Here is a 19,966-nt window from a genome sequence, read left to right on the forward strand (position 1 = left end):
CAGCATTTGTCTGAAACAAGGAACATCAGCTGTGTAAAAAGGGACTGCTCCTGAAAAGCCACAACAGGTAGGCTGCTTAGATGTGTCAAATTCACTGAAGAGAAGGGGGAAAAGGTCACTGGATGTCACTTCTCTGCAGAAATCCAGCTGAGGGAGTGCAGTGCTCCATCTGGCAGAAAAGTAGTCAGGCCTACAGAGGAGGAATTTTGCTGTGATCACTTGGGAGAAGCTGAGACATACATCTAAATATGAAAAGCCTTTCATGAGAAAGATGAAATTTAATTTCTTGCTTCTCTTTCCCACTTATTTTTTTCTTTCTTTTCTCATGGTGGTGATTTTCTTCATCATTACTGGCTGGTCTGAAAGTAGTGAAATATCTAGAGTCTTCCAATTTTATCCCTAAGGGTCATGCCATCTCAAAAGGCACTTTATTATCATGATATGTAACTTTATTTTGTCATTTGTTTAGCTCTAATTGTGATATGCATCTTATTTATTTTTTTTAATTCTCTTTTTACATTTCCTTGTGCATGTTTGAGGTGACCTAAATGCTTCCCATTTGTCATTGCTTTGTTCCTACTCTGCAGCAGGATAAGAAATGGAGAACATCACATCCTCCCTAAGATGTTCTGCTCATTTTTTTTCTGTGATGTATTCTGAGTGTGCCCTTTCCTTTGTCGTATGAGGTGCTTTCTTGCAGCAACTTTTAACAATTGTGATTGATTTCTTGGCTTTCTTTTTAACCACAGACTAAAACTTCTTTAGTTTTCCAGCTGCCACAGTCCTTCAGTTTCTGTATCTTGACATTTTCTCTAGGAATTTGTTAAATGATTCTCAAGAACCCACGTTTTGAAAAATCTTCTAAATCTATCTTTGTCCACATATGTGACAATAAAACATTCAGACAGTAAACAAAACCTTAATTCAGAATTCTCCATAAATATTAAGTAAATGTAAATCCTTCTGCCTTTCATATTGCTAGAGACAAATATGGTAACTGTAAACACAGCAAGCATGTACTTGACTTCACCTGAAATAACACTGGTAGCATCTCCTATATTTAGTCAGATCATTAGCTTTTTTTCTTATATAAAACCTTGGGAACAAATGGGTGTTGGTCACCAAACTTTATGATGTCACACAGAACATTACAACTGTAACACCTCCTTGTGGTCACCATACTATTATTATGATGTTATTATGATATCGTGGTTTCGAGGCAGTTACCTAGGCATGCACATGTAGGGAAATTTTAAATGCCTTTGGCTATAAGCAGGTGGGGCTGGTAGACATGGCAATCACCCAGAGGGGGACAGATGAAAACTGGTAATATAGCAAGGCCTGTTGCCTCTGATCTTAATCAGAAATTAAAATCCTGCAAGATTACAGTCTTCTGTGTGTGTGTGCCAATTTACTGTTAAAGTCCAGAGGAAAGCAAAAATAAAAAGCATTACCAAAGACAGTTACGTGCCAGGTCAGTACTTTGTTTTAGTGTAAACACAAAGGATGAGCATATTTGAAACATTTGTTATTAGCAGCTAATGCATCCCATTTCTCCATAAGGAAGCCAGACAAATTTCTCATGCACATGGACTGGTGAAGTAGGAGTTGACCCACAGCCAAGGAAACATTCATTTTTTCCTTGTTTATAAAAATAAATAAATACATAAATAAAATTAAAACAGGAAGCTGTATCTCATGATGAAATCTCAATCCTTTTTCTGAACATTTTTCCTGCAGTTTGTTTGCATTTTGTGGTATTTCACAAAAAAACATTATATTGATTTATTTTAATGCACAAATGGAAAAGGGCAAGTGGGGGAGATGGGGACAAAGAGAAGATATTAAGACAACACATCAAGCCTTGCAGATGTACAATGCTAAGCACAATGCCCAGGTGCTGGCGATGCTTCATGCACTGGAATATAAAACTCTGGAATTCAATGGGTTTGGAGAAGAACAACAAAGGAAGAGCTAGTTGCTGCTAGCAATGAGAACGGACTAAGGGAGCAAAATCTCTTACATGTAAGGCATCAGATCCAGAAGAGAGAATGAAATGTGGTATTGGTTGACGGAAGAAATGCAGCTGGTACTTTGCCTGGTGCTCAGTTCGAGGTTAAGACTTTAAAAGACAGAGTGAAGGATTTAACTGCACTTGGCAGTCTTATCTGATGCATGTACAAGTGGACCAATGTGCTTTCTTGTCTCTCTCCAATACCATATAAATCTCAATAGCAGTTGGATGAATAAGCAGAAGGGAAGACCTGAAAATGAGTTTCTCACTGACCTGGGATCTCCAGGACTTTTGTTCTTTTTGTTTTTAGTGTTATTCAATATAGCCTATTTGGAAATTAACCGTCAGTAAAATTCAAACCTTTTGGAAGCTTGAGCTTGATTTCGAAGCAAAATAGCTCATTTAAAACAAACACTTGCACATTCACTTCTCTGCAACCAGTTGAATCTAAGTATACATACATCCAACACCCACAAACTGAGCTGAAATTTACACTGTATGTATACACAGCAAGAATTTCCTCACTTAAGACACTATGATTTAAACAAGAAAGACAAACAGTAGAGTAAAAGCATGGTTTCTGACACAGTGATAGGGAGAAGTAAACCTGGAGAATCAGGCAAATTGCTAATCACTGCAACAAAAACCTCTGGAAAAGCTAGGAATTCTTCAGCACTTAGTTGATTCACCCAAGGAATATATTTCATATTCAGCCCTGACTTTTTTCTTCACTCCTTGGCTTTGGAATGTCCCTGAAGTAGGGGTAGATTGAATGAAGGAAAAAAAAAATTAGAAAATTGAGAAATGTAAAAGTAACACTTTTTATTGGTCAAATTATAATTATTTTCTTAATCAGCTGAAGTATCAGACAGACACAGAAAAACCTCAGGCAAGACTCAGTTCAAATTTTGCTTAAGTTCTAAGTACAGGTTGGAGCTGGTCCCTGTTTTACTGAAATGATTTCATAGACTATGATGCGCTGACAGCTAATCACCTAGCATGCCAGGTGAGGTGAAGGATGAGTGACATCCCTCCTGTCCTGACCCTGGTCAGAAATGCTACATGCAGTGTCCATGTGTCTCATAAGTCTTTGGTCCCCATGCCTCCTCCTTCCACCAACCTGCTATATTGCTCTGCTGCAACATACGTGAACGAGAACTTGCATAGAAAAGTACGTCTGGGAGAGGAAAGGAGAAAGAGAGCAACTGCATCTGCATTCCTACGTAACCTCACATGGCTGGTAGAGAGCACTGAAATCAGGGTTGCAACTGCTTAAAGACCTGATGGCAACTACAGTAACATGGAGAAACAAGCTACTGAAGAGAGAAATTTTCCATTGTTATCATTATCACAGTTATTTCTTAAACTCAGCTCAAACCGAACAGAAACTGTATTTAATTTCTCGGAATTTCCATTTCAGGGCAGAAGAGATGAATTTGAATAACAATGCAAACTCCCCAACCCGTCAAATCATTTAAGCCTGTTCTTCTCGCCCTTAAACTGTTGGGATCTTGGACTAAAACACTTGCAGAAAAACACCAGGTGGTACTTATGCCTATTTTAAAACTGAGAAAAACAGAATTCAGAGAGATTACATGACTTACACAGGCAAGCAAAACTAGTCAGCTGCTCTGCTATGAAGAAAACCATTTCGCCCAGTCTCCACAAAACAGGATGAAAGGTTAGCTTTAACCTTACAAACTAACTTACAGTTTGGCCATACCCAGCTTGGTACATATAGGAAACACAGTTAGAAGGAACAGATAGGGCAACAGTGAGCATAAAGGCTGCCAACAACCAGCACTGTTTTACATTTTTCTCCCTCTGTAAGGAAAAAGGCCACATCTCTAGAAAAATGGGCTTTGTGTATAAATGTATATATATACAATTTTCTTAGAAAATATGGAAAGGTAATATACATTTCTTATGCCCGCTTGTCTATAGCATTTTTCCTTTCTGAGTTACTATTTCTATTTATAAAGGCCCGACATTGAATAAGACAATACAAAACAGACTGTGTAACAACAAATTAGCCATCCAAGTATTGATCCCAAGAATAACACATGTATGAAATGAACACTTAATCTGGACAGTTTGCCAACACTTAAATGAACGTGTTTAGTCATAAAACTGTACTGCTATCTTTTCTTAAATGATAAAGAGCTGCCTAAAAACACTCATTAGATTGTTGAAGGTTTGGGTACAGAAAAAAAGGCAAACCAAAGAGTTGACAAATCCTTCACAGAGTGCTCTGTCCTTGCTATCTATGTGGGGCAAACTCACTGGCAGAGTAGGGGACAAGAAAGTTTATGAAAGATTCCTCTTCCGTAATATTTTGAGGAATTAAAACATGCCTTCTGAAGCCTACAGTTAGGTTTTCTAACTACATAAAAGCTAGTATGCTGAGGAATGGCTACAAAAATGTAAGCCCTAATACGAATTCTTGGGAAGAGCATAGAACCCAAGTTTGGATCAATTAGAGGTACCATGGGATAAATCTAGATCTAAAGCAATGAAGGGGGCTCCAGGTGACTCTGTCAACAGAGCTATTAATAAGTGATGGGCTTCTCAGGTACAGTGTGCAGAAACCAGAAGCTGCCTGCTGCTCATCTGCAAACTGCTGAGAGCAAAGCATATTTACACAGACCGTTTTTGGCACTTAGGAAGGGAAAAATCTAGGGTTTGTGCTGAAAATTGAAATGCCTTGTTTCCAGATTGACTGCTGATAGCATTCTGTTCATAGCAGTAAGTAAAAGAGGTTTTAAATATTAACAATATTTCTTACATTCTGCATGAGGAGTAAGAGGGCACACTCCTCTCCTTCCTTTGTCCTTTCACACCTTCACTTTTGCTTTACTTCATGGTATTTCTCTTCTTTTAGAAAACAGGGAAAATTAATATTTCCTCAGCTGAAGCAATATTTATATCCAATACCTTCCCCGATTCGGTTCATATTTGCAAATTGCCTATTTGGTTTTAGCTCCTTGCTTTCATAATCCTCCATTTTGTTTAACTGCAGTACACAGGAGACCGGTAGGATTACAGGAAGAAACTGAGCTGCATGATGTAACCCAAGGAGGATGTGGCAAAAGGGAATTTTCTGGCAAGAAGGGATTATTTTTAAGTCATCTTTTCTAAAACTCTGTTTTAATGGAATTATACTGATGTCCGATACATATTTGATTTCACCAACCTTTGAGAGACCCTTGCTTGCCTACGATATCTCTGTGTAGTAAAGGATTCTGCAGCTATGATATTTGTTTTATTTCAGGGTAAATTCCATAGGAAAGTATGGTATTTTAAAGCTGAGCAAAAGATATCAAGAATCAAAAAATAGTGACATTATGGCTTTATAAATGTCCTCTTCCCTTTTTTTTTTATCATTGCAACCTACAGTTAAGATATCTAAGAAAGCACACTTTTCCTTATACATGAGTACACATTACATCTGATCAAATGTGTCATTCTTTTAACTCTACAGTTATCTGATTGGCATAATGGCTCAGCGTATTTTAATTGACTTAGATTTCTTGGATGAAATCCTGACTCCAGTGAAGCCAGTGGCAAAACTACAATCCCTTAAATTCCCAGCTTTCAAAACACTACTTTAATAATATCATCACTCATATTACTCATACATTTTTTTTCTCAGCTCTCTTCACACATTGCATACAGCTGCAAGATGCAGCTCTCTGTCCCACTGGATAATTCTCCATGAATGCAGTTTCCTGAGGTATACAAGGTAATGATTTTCTTAATGCAAGTGGGCAAGGCTCTGAAGTTGATGTTGCTTTCATTAATTCTGGCACTTTTTAGATTCTAAAGTTTACATCTGCAACATTAAAACTTTCCTAAAGTTGTTTTTGACTTACTTGTAAAACCAAGGAAAACAAAGTAAAATATTTCAAGATGATTTGAAGAGGGCTACCTCGTTCCACCATTAAGCGAAGACAACACAAACATGGCAATGAAACATTGCCCAGCTGTGGGGCCTGTCCTATACAGTGGTCCACTACAGGCAGGTATTTCACAGACTGCTTAGCATTAAGCAATAGAAACATAAACTGACTGCAATAATTTTTCTGCTGTGTTAAATGTTTACTCCAAGTTTTGGTGGATTTGGTCTCAAGCTTTACATCCAGGTGTGTGTCTTGCCTGCATTTCACACCTAGAGAAGAATCCAGGCAATTCAGAGAAGTATCAGGCAATATTTCAGAGAAACATTTTTGTTTCTCTCCTTTACTCTTCATAGAATCACAGAATTCTCTTTGAACTCTTCTCTGAACGTACTTTATATTGTTTGACTGAACAGTATGAGACTTGTGGGGATAGAAGAAAGAGGAGTGTTTGATAGAGAATGATAAGACTATTATGCAAAAGCAGAGACAAAATAACTCTGTTTATTTATTTAGATTTTAGTGTTCCACTTTTTTACCCAAGACTGAGCTCATGAGCTTAAACAAGTGGCTTATCCCAGAACAATGGCCTTAATTTACTTCACAAATGAGACACTGGAGCCCTGGAGGCAGAGAGAAAACATGAGATAGGCTATGGGGAGGATTCACAGTAATTAGTTCTGCTTAATGTGCTTTCAAATTTAGTGTGGGGTTCAGATCTTCCAGTTCACCTTTAAAAGGTAAAGGGGCCCCTTTTAAGCTGCCAGAAAAGATTTGGCTGAGGTACTGAGGGGCCTCCAGTGCAAATTTACTCGTATCATTAGAAAAGCCATTTCCTTTTACGTGAGCCTAATGAAAGTACACTTAATTTGTAATTTTGTATAATTATAGATCTTGATGAGACAGATGAATGTGAATTCAGTATCAGCTAGTGAGTTCATCATTCCTTGTATCATCTATTTCTCAATTATCTCTAATGGTTGTCTTCAAGAGATTTATATCTTGTCATTTTCCTGCTAACCCACGTAAAATATCCTAGAAGAAATGTACCACTGATTTGTCCTAAGGAGACCAGTTTCAGTGTCCTGCACCAAGTTTCTGAAGGTCAGACTTCTAAAACACTTCCAGACTGTGATCACATATCTCAAATGTAGATGACATTTCCTTCCAGCTCATGGTATTCCCATTGAATGCTTTCAATTTCCAGAAGAACAGACAGGTACTCCAGCACTGATGTCCTCTCATCTCACATTGCCTTCCCTTGAAACCTTGCTCAGGTACATGTTAGACTCTCATCATATGGCCAATTATTTCTACATACACTTCTTTTTTATATATTGCCAACTTCCTAAATATTGTTTGGGGTTTTCCAGATCTCTTTTTCCTTTCCTCCCATGTCCTCATAGACAGTTGCAGCAAACAAAATGGCACAGTGACCTCCACCCTGGGCTCTGGGCTATAATATCAAAGGGGCATTCTGTATCTCTCATTGCTTTTCTTAGTAATCTTTTCTTCACAGTCATGTTTCTTCGGTTTCTTTAAACTGCTTGATGTACTCCCAGGAGCAATGCTTACAAGAGATCTATAAAGCCTAAAAGGAAAACCAAACATGAAGCAGCACAGAGAAACCTGCATGCTTTTCAGAATTTTTTGGTGGCTCTTGAATGCAGGGTGCGACATGTATCTGAAAAAATGTGTTACAGAGAAAGAGCAATTGTTCCTCTTCCAAGAATCTCTCATTAGGAAAGAAGCCATCTGAATCATTCAGATGCAAATAATAATAATAAAAAAAATCTGCATTTCTAATCTCCCTTTTACTCTTTTCATGGTCATCTCGAGATATTCAGGGCAAGGATTCAATCCCATTTTGAACTATTGAAAAAGTAAGCTCACATTCTATGGTGGTTTTTCTGTGCTTATTCATCTTGCTGGCTTTTATCTTGAAGGCCTTCAGGCTTACCTGAGAACATTTTTTTTTTCAGACTAAGGTGATGGTGGCAGCAGTCTTAGTAGAAACAAATCTTTTGCCATGAGCAGGAGAGGTATTCATAATGCAGTTCTGTTTATCAATGTACAAAACGAGAAGTATTGCAGCTTCTCAGTCTGCCACTTCAAGATGTTCAGAACCATTTATGCTTTGCCATTACAACACCCCTCATATCTGTTCAATCAGGAAAATATTTCACTGCTCTTGTGATAAATATTTTGCTTATAAGTATTGTTAATTTTGCAGTGCATGGTGTAATTGAGTACCCTTAAACATACATGAATTGTCAAGCACTCCGGGTACCTCTCAGCACCTGATCTGATTATGCAAATGCTTGTAGGTAAGATTTTTCCTCCCCAAAATGTAATAAACATATTTGTATGAAATACATGAATAAGCGATGTTTAGAGATAGGCAGATTAGAACTGTTTGGGAAGACATTACATAAATGTAAGGCAGATTCCATCTTGTAGTGCAAGAAAAGATACAGGTGACTTTCCATCTCTTGCTGATCAATGCTTATTGTATTGCAAATGCTGAAGTAGTTTTGTTCAGAATTATTAGCCACAAGCAGATAGCTCAAAACTGCAAAAGGCTGGTCAAAGATAAGGAGGAGACAGGGCCTTTTCCAGAACAGACTACTAGCAGGACTAGCCTCACCTTGTTTTTCTCAGAGAAACTATGATTGATGTAAGAATAACCCTAGACCAAAAGCCACAGCATCTCTCTACAGTTCCAGCAGCTGCTAGGAAATAAGGTTTCCTATTATTCTTAAGAATAGGATAGAAATGATAGTTTTCAAGCTCAGAGGATAATAAGATTCCCCAAGGGCTCTCATAACTTAGCTTTATGTGGTCTGTGTTTGGATGATATTTAAAGGAAAGTCTTATGTGAAGAAATTGTGAGTCCTTGAGTGCCTGACTGCCACATACTGACCTGGGTGAGATCTTGCCTTGGCAAATGTGTATGAACTGGCCAGAGGGTAAAGACCTATCATCATGCCCTCATGTTTCACTGAGCTTGCATCAATTGATTGCTACCCTCAGCCATCTTCACTAAAAAAAACAAACTGATAGCACCACAAACACAGAACTGAGGCATAAATCAGGTAGATACAAGTAGAAAGGGAAAAAGTATTGGTTAAAGAAGAAATATGCATGGTTACATAAATGAAGAATTAACAGAAAGATAAAGTTTGCAGGGAAAGTATAGATTTTGATGAAGTTTTGATGGGAAGGTAGAACATGGATTTCAACATAGTTTCAGTAAAAATTTATTTACTGCACTGTTTCTTAGCTTAACAGTATTTGAATGTGCCTGGTGAAAACTGACCCTGGAAACCACTTCCATAGGGAAAAATAAATAAATAAATAAAAATCAGGGTCAGGTCTCTGGCTACTGTAATTGCACAGTTCTACTTTGGACAACCTAGTTCCACACACTTCCTCCAGCACAGCATCTGCTCCTCTGCTCTGTTACAATAAAAATGACTAAGTAAAAGGAGAGATGGGAAAACTTCCCACTGAACTGTGGAAAGAGACAGTATAATTCTTGGGAATTGCACTGGCAATAGCAGCAGTACACAAAACTAAATTTGGGAGCTGGATAAACATCCAGCTTCTAAGTGATGTCTCACTCCTGCAGTAAAAGTGCTACATATTTGAAGAAACACGGAATGAGAAGTGATTTTTCTTAAAATGAGTGAAGTACTTACTACTCAGTGTTTAAGATCAACAGAACAAAGAGATTCCATGAATCACAATTTCCTCTGTTTTCATTTTTTCCCTTTTCCATTTACTGAATGAAAATATCAAGCATGCAGATCGCTTACCTATGTAATGTTTCATTTCACAGGTTTTTGGAGAGAAGGCGATAGAGGCAAAATATAATAATCACATCTTGCCTGTCATATCATAACCGTATTGTAACCTGGAAGATTTAGAAAGGGGAGCAAAAAGCTGAAATGTTTAGAAGATTGCAATGCTTCAATGCATACGTACAAAAGAAATCTTTGGCTAAGAATAGATGTTTCTCACTTTTCTCTGCTAACATGTGGTGCAGACAAGGAGATTTCTACAAAAAGCAGTAGCAATAATCCCCTTCCACCCCAACTGCCACAAGTTCTTACAAGCGATTTGTATAGCATGAATTTCATCTGGATTTGCTGACCTCCCCACAGAGCTCATCATATGGATGTCAGTAATTTTACATAGCTTTGTTTTAGCCTCACATGCTGTATACTTAATGGTATCACCATGCAGTAGTGGCTTAGAATACATTAAGATGTTAGTTTTTCCTTGTTTCCATCCCTGCTGCAGACGTTGGAGTGAATAACTCCTGTACTCCTCTCGCCTTCCTTTTGAAGCATATAGTCCTCGGGATGCCAGCATCACCCCCGCTTTGCTGTGGCTCCGCTCTGACTCCATGTCCACGAGCGACTTGTGCCGGCTCCCTGCTGCCCAGGGCTCGTGGCCAGAAGTGGAGGCAGACGTGTGGGAGCCGCAGCAAATAGCCCAGGAGAGGAGGAGCTGCGTTCGCCCACCTGGCTCCATGTAATGGACAATCCTCACCGCTTCCAGTGGTAAGGGCTTTGTGCCCTCTGGGACCTTAACACCTCCAGCCTGGTGCCTTGCTCAGGCAAAGACTTGGAAGATCACCTGAGGTGCCTTTAACCACACTTCTTCAGTCAAGGGTTTACAGAGGAAGAGAAAACCAATTGTTGCAGAAAGAGAAAACCAATGTCAGCAGACTCAGCTAATAAATCCCACTGTGGCATTATTCCCATCCATACTTGAGCTCTTCTTTTCTTACTCCTTATTCTTTTTTTTTTTCTTCCTCATGTATTTACTGCTTGTTTGTTTCTGTTTTGTTTTTCTCTTCCAGTATGTTAACAAAAGTGAAAAAAAAAGTCTGCAAACATGGTATAAAAAAGCTCAGATGCTGGAGTCATGTCTGACATGAGCTGTGACATCATCACCACCCTAAAACCAGCTTAAGCCTGTCTTTCTCTTGAAAAAATGGGCTCTGGAGAAAGCCTGTAAGTCTTCGTATTACTTTTAAGTTATTAATCCGCACTTGCGTTAGCGCTGATCTGACAGCCCGTTTGGCCAGTGCTGAACTCATGTTACTGAATGCCGGGTCAGCAGCCTTCTTCCTGCCGAGACAGCGCGGCTGCTGCTGAGCCTGTGCCGCTTTGATTGCAAAGAGGACCGATGAATTTGGGATGCTTTGCTTTCCCAAGAGCCTCTTTATTACTGTCCAGCTCTTCTGACACTTCAGAAATACAAAGTTAAGTTTTGTCTCTGCCCTTTCCCTATTTCAAATGGTTGTTTTATTGCGTTTTGGCTGCACAAAGGTCTGTAGTTCAAAAGCAGGATCAACTCAGGTTACTGCAGAGAGTTGTTCATCTTCATCCTCTGGCACTGGTGAATGACAGCACAACTGCTGGGTGCATGCTGAGGGCTGGAAGGGGAATGGGAGGGAAGCTGGGCTCAAGATGCCTCTTTTACATCCTAAGCCTTCAATGAAGCCTTCGCTGTAGGACAAGAGGAGGGTGTGGGATTCTCCCAACCTGAAAGAAAGGCTTCATTTACAACAGCTGAATCTGGATTGATTTTTGTTTTGGGCTTAAGTTACACCTTGTTTTCCTTTCATCTCTTTTCTTCCGTGTTGCTACTGACATAAACTGTGATGAGCCTAAAGGCAGGTTACAGAAAAGTCCTGATTATGGCACTGGAAAGTTCTACTTCCATTCCTCTGGAAGAACTACTCATGTGAGTGCCTAAGATCACTGAATCCATAGATTATTGCACCAAGTCTGTTTCCACAAAAAGCACCCCCCCTCCCTCAAAATGACAGCTGCTGTGTCTACACCAGGATGCTTAATAGTTCTAGCATGAAGAGAAAGCACCTGCGCTTCTCTGACTTCAGTCTAATGAAGACTCTACAAACTAGAATATTTAGCCTCTGTGTGCCCCTCCAGAAGCAAAGCACACTAGAATAAGTTCTTTAGTGATGATAATAACGACTTAAGACCAGCACCTTTCATTTCAGAAGCTAGCAGCTACCTTTTAAAAACACTTTTAATAAATATACATTATAGTCATATGTATTCAAATCCTTCTGCTAACACAGAGCTACTGTCACAGTGGTTAGTTCATCCATTCTTTGCATTAACAACAACACAAATTTATTCTTCCCCATAGTCTATATTTAAATATTTTGAAAAGTTTGGCAAATATTAACCCTTACACAGCTCTGTAAGTCTGGAAGCTGTTCTCATCCTCACAGTGAGTAATATGAATGCCAAAGATATTAAGTAATTTCTTCTGAAGTTTCTCATTGAGATATCTGATATTTGCTAGCTTATATTCCTCTCTCTTAATTGTTACATCTTATTGATTTCCAAGAAGCACCTAAAAACTGAAGGTAGAAAATAAATCCAAGATGATTTGTGTCTGGCTGAATAAAAAGAAAATCTAAGTGAGATGGACTACAAACAAACCGGAGCTTGGCAAGCTAAGGAGGATTAGTGCTCTTCTGTCCCATGGCAATATTATTATTTTTTAAATGTCTTTATCAGGTAGAGGAGTGAGAAACAACACAGGGTGCATAAGCAGGCTAATTAGTTTGTTAGCAAGGTTAATCACTGCCTCAGTATGGCACCCTGGCCTCCTGCTATTATCTACCCAAGAAAACTCACTAATTCAGTTAGGTGTGGCCTGTTTATATATTAGGATACAGCTTCTGCCTTTTACCTCTCACTTGAAAAGCTGTATTTCAGAAACCATTAGTGGAGAAGGGGAAAGAATATACCATGTGGATTTCTGTGTTTAACACTGTTAAGGGTCTCCTGCAATCAGAACTGAAAGAAAATTTTTTAAGATGTTTTTTCCTGCCATGGTTTTGCCAATCGAAAAAAAAAAAAAAAAAAAAGCTTTCTTTTTTTTTTTCCTTGAAACAATGTGGCTAGGCATTTCCTTTTGCATTAATTCCACCTGCAGTTTACAGTCCTCTGTTCACTTTCTAAATACAAGGTGTCAAACTAGACCTTTTCTGCTTCTTTCCTCACATGTAATGGAAATACACAATTCTTTCTCTTTTATTCTCTCCTGGCTTTAGCTCTCCTGCTGTCCTTGCAAAGGTACTTCACCTCCTGGCACCTTCTGGCATACCTCAAACAGACTGAATGAATTGCAGTCACCAGCAATGAAGCCCATCAGTGCTATCAGACTCTATTTTTTCCCTCTTTTTTCTTTTTAACTCTTTTTAATGAGAATGGCTGCATTCCCACCCAGCCCATTCCAGGGTTGAGCTCTGAGGATTCAGATTCCTTTACACTCTGCTGAGAAGGGAGCGTGCAGGCCCATGAAATGTTGTTAACATCTTTAACCACACCAAGGATTTTGATACAGACAGTATTTTCAAAAAACAGAGGTAGAGGATTGAAAGAGAATAAGATATAACAGGATTGCCGTAACTTTGAAGCTATTTTTCAATAAAATAAAACTATGGTTGAACTTCATGTTGGAATGCCACAATACTGTGGGAAACGGAGGACTCAATTCTGTTTCACCTGCAGGAAAGGGGAACAAATTCTTCACAATGCTCTTTATTAAAATGCTGATTTTGACTTTTTGCCTATGACAGAGCAATCTGTAAGAGAAAGTTAAGGCAGTGAAGCTTTGAATATTAATGCTTTTCTTCCTCCTCTACCTTCACTTCATGCTGTTCTCCCCTCCTTTGGCTAGTATCAGATGGGGTGACTGTGGCTCAAACAAGTTAAAAATTAAAATTCTTACCCTTCCCTGCTTCCTTATTTACTTGTGTGACTGAGCCTTTACTGCAGGTAAAACTCACAGTAGTCCCAAGAAGAGGTTATCCGGGAGGACCAGTGATGTGGCTATGTGACTCTCTTCCAGAAAATTGACTGAAGTTGATGCTTTTACATCACTGGATAGGAAATCCAATTTGAAATCAGTTTCAAATTAAAGTCATTCCACTTGGTGTAATTTCCTGATACCTATTTCTTCTAAGTGGCTCACGCTTTGTATTACAGGTATAATGTCCTGCAGAAGTGCTGTCTGGTGGATTTAGGATGAAATGAGTTAAGAAATATCTCCCACACCACGTATTCACCAGGTTATTTAAACTGAAGGAATTGATTTTTTCCAGTCAAGCGTTGGGCTAAAAGCAGATCTAGGAAGACATTTGGAGTTTAAAAACAAAACAAACAAACAAACAAAATACATGAAGGCTATGGACAGAAAATATTTCTTTGATATTAATAACGTTCAGTTTGAAGATCACTGTAATGGGACTTCGGCACACGAATGGTACAAGCAAACAAAGCAAAAGCTTGTGAAACAGGAGCATCACGGGATCTTGCAGTCCTGGCTTAGCCAATAACTTGCTGGGTGACCTTGGGTAAATCATTTGTCTCATTGCATCTCAGGAAATCAGCTGGAAAACAAGCATAAAGGCTGGCCTCTCTGACAAGCTGCTTTGAACAAACTGAAACGTGCTCCTCTGACATCTCTTACTGACATGCATTTCTTTAGATAAAAGATTGCCCAACATATATGCTGGGGGTGGGGAGACCAAGAATTACCAAACATGACAAGTGTAAAATGTACGTATATTAATTTACTACATAAAAGGCAGTGTTACCACTCATTTACGGTTAACAGGACAAGACAGCAAAAGATTGGTAATAAAGTAGTTGGTTTTCCAACTATTCATCTTCAAATTTTACCAGAAAAGTCAGATTTGAGGGGTTAGTAATAAGTTCAAAATTCACTGGAGTTTTAATTCCAACCTGCTCATCCATGCCATATGTTACAGTCTGTGTGAATCAAAACATATCTCAGATGGACACAACTGGTGAATGCAAACCTTCTGGCACACTTCTAGCCCCCACTTGTCCATTTCAACATAATCCCAACACAATGCACGCACACCACTCACTGGCTTCTCAGTGATCCATCTCCCCTCTTACTAATGAAATACAATTTTTTCCTAAGAGTCAGGAAGCCTGAAGAAGAGCAACAGACAAAGTTGATGCTATGGCTGCCTAGTTGTAAAAACGTGTTTCAGAAAACATAAAAGAACAAATGAATCTTTTATGTAGGTGAATATTTATAAGAATTAAATATCCACAATTTACACTGTTTCTGGAGACTCCTTAAACATTGGTGTTTTACTTGGTTACGCTCTGCATCTTGGAGCAAGTGTATGTATAGGACTTGGCAGTTGCTAAGGTAACAATCATTTGGGGGAAAAAGCAGAGTAAAACAGACATATACAACCTACATAAAATTGACATGAAATGGCAATGGCTTCCCTAGGCTTGCCGTAACTGTATGTTCATAAGCATACATATCTAATACATGTGTTTGAATTTCCCAGGACTTACCCAATTATGTTTCTGTTTTGAAGATGAATGGCAGTGTCACTTGTATCTGTTAAAACAAGAAAAAGGAAGGTCAATAATGGAAATTTGTTTTTGTCTAAAAGCATCACCAGTAAGTGCTTGCTCACACAAAATACTTACACACACGTACACACACACACCACTTTTCCTTACCCAGAGGGACATTCCCAGCACACTGGGGGCTGCAGGGAAACCTGTCAGCTGCCCATGCCCTGGGGCACAGGGTGCACTAATTGCCATGGCAGTCACCTCTTCCTGCCCCTGCTCTTTGCACCATACTGAACCTGTAACACTGTCCTGCCCAGCTGGGTTTTTACGTTGTCCTCTTTTTGAGGACATGAGTGTCCCTAGCAGAGAGTGAGGCCCAGAGGATTTGTGTGTGAGGGGACCTACGACATTTGAGGTAAGGCACATGGATTCATACCACGCCCCACACTGCCTTCCAAACCTTGGTCTTAGGGGAAAAATACATGCTGGTTTAACTAATGAAGATATTCTGAAGATGATTTAGTTAATAATAGGCTATAAAAGGATGCTTTTTATCTTAAGTTTAAAATGGATTAACAACTAGTTAATTGGCCTAAGATGAACTACTGCTCGTCAATTAAAAAAACAAACAAACAAACATGTTTGAAACTGGGCCCAAGTAAAACTGTAGCTATTTTAGCACAGATGCTCACAGTACACAAAACAAGAAAACAACAAAGTACTCCAAAACTGAACAAAACTGTCAGACCACCCTTTAACAGTAAGCATGGGCAAAGGCCTAGGTTTCCCCAGCACGAGCCAGTTAAGCATTCAGTTTTGTGTCAACAGTCAAGGAAAAGGCAGGAATAAAACCCAGGGTGACTCCTCTAGAAAGGGCCAGCACCTAGAGAAGGCGTCCAAGCCATCCTAGGTGCTGAGACACCTCAAGAAGATGCCTCAAGATAGTCGTGATACATTCAAGCCACAATGTTCCCTGAGTGCTCTCAACAGCCCTCAGACTTTAAACTGAAATCTGACAATAATTTTCTCACCAGTGGAAGATCACTTGCCTTGCTGCATATGTTTCGTTTTTAAGAAACAGGGAGGGAGAATGCAAGACTTCAGGCTAAACACTTCCCATCTGTAAGACCGTACTTGCCCAAAATAATAAAGATTACATTCATTCTGATATTCTCTGTAAATGTCTTCCAACCTGTTTGTCTCCCTGCAGGCTAGCAACAAAAATAAAGAGCAAGGCAACCGTCAGCACAGAAAGATGGGCAAAGCTAAATAAAGCCTGGCTGAATCCAACTTGTACCCCGAATCTCCCGGAGGAACCAAGCTATGTATGGCGTTGTCTCTCTTGCCTCCTGGCTGTGGCCCTCCAGCAGTGATTTCCAAAATGTTGCCCCGCTGGCGGGCGCCGCTCTGTGCCCAGCAGGCAGGAGACACCACGGCAGGGAGGGGAAGGAGGCTGTGGCCAAGGGAGGGGACAGCAAAACCCCGCTTTCTTTGGTGGTATCTCCCCCTGGCAATCAGAGCAGCAGCTATGGGGTATCTGGGGAGAGGCATCAGTGAGTGCTCCCAAGGGATCTCACTGTACTGGTCAACATGGGTGCCAAGGAAGAAAAATCACCCCGTTAAAAGCATGTGATATTAAGCCAAAGTTAGCTAACACCCCAGTCTGCCAGAGATATCAGTGTTACTAGACCGACGTAATAGCCCGAGAAAGCTGATGGCAGCAGACAGACATCACTGCAAGCCTGGGACACAAAGTCCCCGTGATACCTCCCTGTTTAAGTCCACGCTATGCCCAGGCACTGCTCCTCACCCTCGTGATGCGCTCAGAGTCACCGTCATCAAGTCCCAGCAGCTCATCGCGACACCACTTGGAGAAGGCCCGTGTGCCCAACACTGCCGTCAGATGTGAATTTCTTCAAGCTAAATCCATGTGTTTCAGCAAAGCCTGTGCTAGGAGTTTCAGGTGGGTCCTTCACAACATGCCTGTCCCAAGCCATTTTTCCAAACCTAGAGCTATGGTTTTGGAAAAGCCTGGGCGTGGCAACAAATGGTGGGAAGACGATTCTTACAGCATGAGAGGGATTCTCATTGTAATCCAGACATGTGCAAAATTGTATTTTTAGGACAAATGGGGGAGTGGTGATAAAAGTCACACAGCACAACAGTAATTTAGTATAACTTACATAAGTAGCAAAACTTTTCCTGAAGTTTTACAGTGCCATCTTGCGAGACACACCTACAAGCTGTATCTAATTTACTTGAAATCTCTCTGTTGATTTAAATGAATTTTTTTGCTTCAGTGAGACAAGCAGAAATCGGTGTCTTTCTGAAGGAAAAATACATCTGTTTCTCAGCCATGAATCATGAAGGTGAATTCCTGCACATCCAGAGAGGCAGGGAAAGCAAACGGTTAGATACATTGAAGCTCCTTAGGGCTGCTGGGGATCCTTCAACCAGAAGTGGGTTTTGCACCGATATTTGGCATCTTGTCCTCCATCTGATGACGGAAGAATGGCCCCTTATGACACCTCTGGTAGGGGCAAAAGATATGGAGAGAGATGGACCCCATGGTAAATTGGAGCTGAACTCTGGCAAGGAAACCTGGCCCTCCTGAAATTACTGCATTCACTAATGGGATCCTTCCCTGTGAGGAAAGAGATAAATGTCCAGGCCATCTATCACAATCAGATTATTAAACATTTAAAAGTGACATTAAAGGGGATGACACTCAGACTAATGCACGTACCACAACTGGCAGCCCAAAAACACATTATCGGTCCAAATTGCTGAGCCCTGACTCTGGGAGTGCTAATCATGGTGTGCTGGGCTGGTGTCTGGTGGAAATGAACACCACTTGCCTGGGACCTTGGTGCTGTACTTTGACTGTTCGACACTATAGTAAAAGCAGTCGAGGAGAAAAAGCAAACCTGTATTCAGGAGAACTCTGTGCAAAGCTCACATCCTTGATACAATTACTCTGTTGTGGTATTATCCTTATTTTCTAGCATATTTTGATAGAAGAGGCGCTTTCATTTCTTCTCAGCCTAGTGACAGCTAATTAAGTAAATGTTTCCCTGGATCCTGATGCATATTTTATGGGATGAGCTGGTTCAAAGCAAAACCTTGTTTGAACTCTGGTGGGTAGACGGGTGTGGGGGGTGGAAGCCCTTACATAAATAATCACATCAATTTATGAATCATCACTTAGGGTTTTTCATCACCTCCTCGCCTTTCTCTGAGATCCCTTCTCTAGAAGTCCATTCTGTTTGCTTTGTTAAACTGACGTACAAACAAATCAATCCGCCTGTCAGCCTGAGTAGCTAAGCCCCACACATGCATGTTCCTAAAAGCTGAGGAAAAAGCGAGGAGAAATGCCATCTGGAGTGAATGGAGAAGGTTTGTTCCTTTCCCTTGCAATTCAGTTAATCCCTGGTGGGTCGTTCGTTAGGTTTTGGTGTCAGAGTTTGGAACAGAAAGGCTACTAATTCGAAGCACCAAACGCTGTATGATCATTTACATGCCCTGGCCTCAGAAGGGAAACAAAATGTCCTTAGAAACACATACAAGAAGTCATATTCATGTTTTTCATCAAAGTTTTGATTTTTCTTCTATCATTATAAATACTTCTTAGAGCATACCTTAGCGTATACTAATTACCAATACCATGGTATGTATACACGTGGTACATATACAGATGAAATAAATGGATGTCAAAAATGAAAATCATGCAATGGATTTCAACGATGAGGTTAATGATGCGTTCAAAGACTCAAAGATTTCAGGCACAGGAGAAGCCTCACTCAGTTTGATCTGGAAAATTTAGGCCACCAAACTTCACTCAGTGACTTTTGTAATAAGCTTAATAACTGAAAAATAAACTAAAGCATCTATTTTAGAGAAAGTCCAATCTTACAGCAGAGAGAAAATTTACTGCATCACTTGGAAAATTCTGCAATTACAATTATCCTCATTATAAAAATGTGTTCCTACTCATTATTTTAGGTGCTGTTGTTGAAAGCTTAATGGTTCACACTCATTTATATGGGAAAAAATAAACAGTTTATTATGAAGTATGGAGCTACAGTGTAATGTTCTCAAAATTTAGTTCAATTTTAATGAGCCTGCAGAAAAAGTAAGTTATGGTTTCATTTTTGTTCTGGCTGGGAGCTGAAATGCAGCTGTAAAGTAATGCTCCAACCCAAAGAGACAGGCATAGCTGAAATCTCACACAAAACCTTGCCCTCTCAGGAGATGATGATCAAATTTTCATTAAGACCTTTGAGTCTTCTTATTGAAATCCTTAGGCTATAGACAGATCCAAAACAACCTACTTTTAAACCAAGGTGTTTAAGCTTGGGGGACTTTTTTTTTGGTATGAGACACAGCTGCTTTTCATTTCTAAAGCTGATCAAAAACTATGCTTTTGGAATCCACCTTGGGCTTTAGAGTTCATGTACAGAAGCACTTGGAAATGCAAGCACAGCTCCACTTTATTTTCCTGCAGGATAGTAGCAAGAGAAGTTTACAACATTCAGGCCAGGCTCCTGAATTTTCTCATAGTTTCTCTCCAGTTTTCAATTGAACCTTTGCTAACTGCCAGTTTGTACCTGGAGAAAACAATCCTCCACAATGCCAAAAATGAAAATGGG

At 39.8% G+C, this 19,966-nt stretch overlaps 1 long non-coding RNA gene across 3 annotated transcripts in view; it reads right to left on the minus strand.

The window, feature by feature from the left end:
• The window catches only part of LOC121073215, a 342,593-nt gene that overhangs the window by 24,879 nt on the left and 297,748 nt on the right, over nucleotides 1-19,966 (minus strand). For all 3 annotated transcript variants that reach the window (XR_005821566.1, XR_005821565.1, XR_005821567.1), the window contains one exon: nucleotides 15,312-15,357. This is a non-coding gene — a long non-coding RNA (uncharacterized LOC121073215). The remainder of the gene's footprint in view (nucleotides 1-15,311; nucleotides 15,358-19,966) is intronic.

This window comes from Cygnus olor, chromosome 7 (assembly GCF_009769625.2).
Source record: "Cygnus olor isolate bCygOlo1 chromosome 7, bCygOlo1.pri.v2, whole genome shotgun sequence".
In the NCBI taxonomy this organism is placed as follows: Eukaryota; Metazoa; Chordata; class Aves; order Anseriformes; family Anatidae; genus Cygnus; species Cygnus olor.